Below are 4,336 nucleotides of genomic sequence, written 5' to 3'. Positions count from 1 at the left end.
TGTCCATGAGGTCACTAAGAGTCGGACATGACTGAGTGACTTCACTTTCACTTTTCACTTTCATGCATTGGAGAAGGAAATGGCAGCCCACTCCAGCGTTCTTGCCTGGAGAATCCCAGGGACGGGGGAGCCTGGTGGGCTGCCGTCTATGGGGTCGCAGAGTCGGACATGACTGAGGCGACTTAGCAGCAGCATGGGCTTCTTTGAATGTCCTAACTTCCCACAATAAGTCTCTCCTCAGCTTTTTCTCCCAGGCTTTAAGCAGTCTATTGTATGCCCCAATCACAGTCTTTTGTCTTAGGTAGCGGAGGGGTTTTTCTTCACCTTACATTGTTATAAGCAATATCCACCACCTTTCTGCGCCAGTAAGTTCTGAGTTAGGTGAAACAGACGTACCTTGTGTTGATCCTCCAGGTAGCCTCCAGACAAGTTAGAACACATAAACATGATGATTTGAGTAAGGTCTGCTCTGCCTTCTTCAGAACCAGGGCCAAGTCTCCCACTGGAAACTCAGGTTGCTATCTTCAAGACTGCCACCCAATGAAGGAGGGAGTGGGGCAAGGGCAAGTAAAAATGCCACAAAAGTTTTCTACCACTTTTAAGTTAACTTTCTCTTGATTCAGCATTTACTTGGTTGCTCTGAAAATTTTTTTTGCTATTTTCCAGAGTTCTGAAAAGGTTGGCTTTTAGTTTCTAAATGTTTTTGCTTCTGTGGAGGGATGTGTATTTGGAGCCTACACCATTTTGATGTTGTCATCTTTTAGTAAGCTTTTAAATTTTGAAATAATTTTAGACTTTAAAAACGTTGCAAAAATAATACAAAGAATTCCTCTCTACAAGAGTGCTCTCATAGCTTCCCCAAATGTTAATATTGTTTATGATCACAGAACAATGATCAAAACCAAACTAAATTAATATTAATACAATATTAGCAAATCTACAAATCTTATACAAAAGTTTCCAATACCTCACTAATGATCTTTTCTAGATCCAGGATGGACTCCAGGATCATACATTATATTTTGTTTTCACGTCTTCTAAGTTTCCCCAGTCTAGGAGAGTTCCTTAATCTTTTTTTTTCTTTCATGACCTTGATATTTTTGAAAGGCACTTTCTAGTCACTCATAGACTGTCTCTCAGTGATGCTTCCCCCTGGCTAAATGTAGGTACCATCAGCCCTCTCTACCCTCAGGTTCTGTAACCATGGATTCAACCAATTATGGATCAAAAATATTTGAAAAAAATTCCAGAAAGTTCTGAAAAGCAACTTTGCCATATACCAGCAATTGTTCAAATTGTATTACATATTATAAGTAATCTAGAGATGATTTATATAATAGAGGAGGATGTGTGTAGGTACTATGCAAATATCACATCATTTTATATAAGGGGCTTAAGCATCCAAGGATTTTTATAACTATGGGAGATTTCCAGAACCAATCTCAAGCAGATACCAAGGGATGACTGTATGTACTTTCTAAAAGAACAACACAGAAGTGATGCTGTGCCCTTCTCATCACATGATATCAGGAAACACACGATGTCACTTGATATTGCAAAAATAGTTACAGAGTTTAGAGAGTTCCCCAGCTTCCCTTAATGTTAACATCTTACGTAGCCAGGACATTTTTGTTAAATCTAAAATATTAACATCGGTACAATACTATTAACCACTATTTACTTGGATTACCAGTTTTTCCACTGTCTTCTTTCTGTTCTAGGATATAAGCCAGGAAACCACACTGCATTTAAAGGTAGCTCCTTTTTTATGTGATTACGCCCACACTAACTCACAGCACAAGAGTCCCACCCCTTCATTCGCCACATTAGAACCTTGATACAGTAACAATATATGGTTACCAATGGCTACCAAGTTTCACTTCTCACATTCCCTCACCACAAGAGAGGAACTGCCCACATTTCTGTGGTTCAGATTCAAAAAACCTAAAGAAGAATTTTGATTGGATTGACTTATGATAAATGGCTTCCACTAATAGACATGACTGAGAGAGGAGGGTCTCATAACACAACACAAGGTTGCTAGAGGCCTACCTCATGAAGCAGAGCTGTTCTTGCAGAATGGGAATCATTGTAAACTGGGCAGTGACCTCAACTAGAATCCACCACATTAATTCATTAACTGGTTCTAGTGATTAAATAGAACTAACTAGTGACTAACTTGGAGAAGGCAATGGCACCCCACTCCAGTACTCTTGCCTGGAAAATCCCATGGACGGAGGAGCCTGGTGGGCTGCAGTCCATGGGGTTGCAACTGAGCGACTTCACTTTCACTTTTCACTTGCATGCATTGGAGAAGGAAATGGCAACTCACTCCAGTGTTCTTGCCTGGAGAATCCCAGGGACGGTGGAGCCTGGTGGGCTGCCGTCTATGGGGTTGCACAGAGTCGGACACGACTGAAGCAATTTAGCAGCAGCAGCAGCAGCAGTGACTAACTAGTTCATTCAACTTGTTTCACAGATAAGGAAACTTAAGTCTGAAAAGGTAAGTAACTTTCAGAGTCCCAGAGCTAGTCCTTGGTAAAAGGAGGGCTAATCCCAGGCCTCCTAACTCCTAGTTCTAGACTTAGTTTCTGTGTCTGTACAGTTACCATGATTTGGGTATGAATACCAAGAATCAAAGAATCTAAAATTAGAAGTAACCTCAAAGTTTATCAAACTCTTACTGATGCACCCATTTTCCAGTGTATCCAAGCAGATCCCAGGGGAACAAAAGCCTTTCCTATTTATTTTTCTCCAATATTGGGATTTCAAAGTAATACACATTCAGCAGCTTAGGATATAAACTGTTTTACTTATCAAAGAATTGAGTGGGAGAGAGTACAAAGGAGAATGTTCATCAGCAGGCTTTGTTAAAAAACTTGGGCTAAAACCATATAATGAAACACCATACAATCCATAAAAGAAAACAAAAAGCTCTCTATATGTCAACACAGGAAGCTGTTTCATATACAGCATAAAGTGGAAAACCAAATTCAAGTAAAAGGTGTGAATAGTGCAAACCTATTTATGCAGGAGACAATGGGAACAGCAATTGTCAGCATATTGTTAGCAGTTTCACCAATGATGGTGGGATTACAGAATATTTTTTATTTTCTTCACTATACTTTCCTATAGGTTTGAATTTCTGAACAATGAGCATGAACTTTTTCAGTTCCGAAAATATTATGCTAAGTGAAAGAAGTCAGACACCAAAAGTCATATGGTGTACTACTTCATTTATATGAAATATCCAGAATAGACAAATCCACAGAGGCAGAAAGCAGATTAGTGGCTTCCAGAGGCTAGGGTGAAGGAAGATGGGAAGTGGTTGCTTAATGAATATGGGGTGATGGAAATGTTTTGGAACTAGATAAAAGTTGTGGTACTAACTGCTGCTGATATGTAAACTTTTAAATGGTTATGTTATGTGAATTTTGCCTCAACTTTTTTTAAAATGCATTTTCTGAAGTGAGGAAATCTCAGTATTCATGTATTCTCTATTATGGGGTTTAAGTAAATAGCTTATCTATGCTATATCACTTATGCATTCATGCTGCTTGCTAGATCCCTAAGTTTTATCCAACTCTTTGCCACCCCGTGGACTGTAGCCCACCAAGCTCCTCTGTCCACAGGACTCTCCAGGCAAGAATACTGGAGTGGGTTGCCATTTTCTTCTCCATGGGATCTTTCCAACCCAGGGATCGAATCCGAGTCTGCTGCATTGGTAGGCAGATTCTTTACTTAATACTGAGCCAACTGGGAAGCTGCTATATCACTTAGTTATCTGTTAAATAAGAAGAGTTTATTCCTAGTTCCTTAAAAAACTAGGAATAAAACCACCATATGACCCAGAAATCCCACTCCCAGACATATACTCTGAGGAAACCAAAACTGAAAAAGAGACGTGTATCCCGTTGTTCACTGCAGCACTATATACAATAGCTAGAACACAAGAGAACCTAGATGTCCATCAACAGATGAATGGATAAAGAAGCTGTCGTACATGTACACAATGGAATCAGTCCTAATGAGGTGGATGAACCTAGAACCAATTATACAGAGTGAATTAAGTCAGAAAGAGAAAGATAAATATCGTATTCTAACGCATATATACAGAATCTAGAAAAATGGTACTGAAGAATTTATTTACATGGCAGCACTGGAGAAACAGACATAGAGAATAGACTTATGGACATGGGGAGAGGGGAGTAGAGGGTGAGATATATGCAAAGAGTAACATGGAAACTTACATTACCATATGTAAAATAGATAGCCAATGGGAATTTGCTGTATGGCTCAGGAAACTCAAACAGGGGCTCTGTATCAACCTAGAGGG

Source organism: Bos javanicus, chromosome 26 (genome assembly GCF_032452875.1).
Source record: "Bos javanicus breed banteng chromosome 26, ARS-OSU_banteng_1.0, whole genome shotgun sequence".
Lineage (NCBI taxonomy): Eukaryota > Metazoa > Chordata > Mammalia > Artiodactyla > Bovidae > Bos > Bos javanicus.
The sequence above is the reverse complement of the archived record's forward strand: the minus strand, read 5'-3'. Positions refer to the sequence as shown.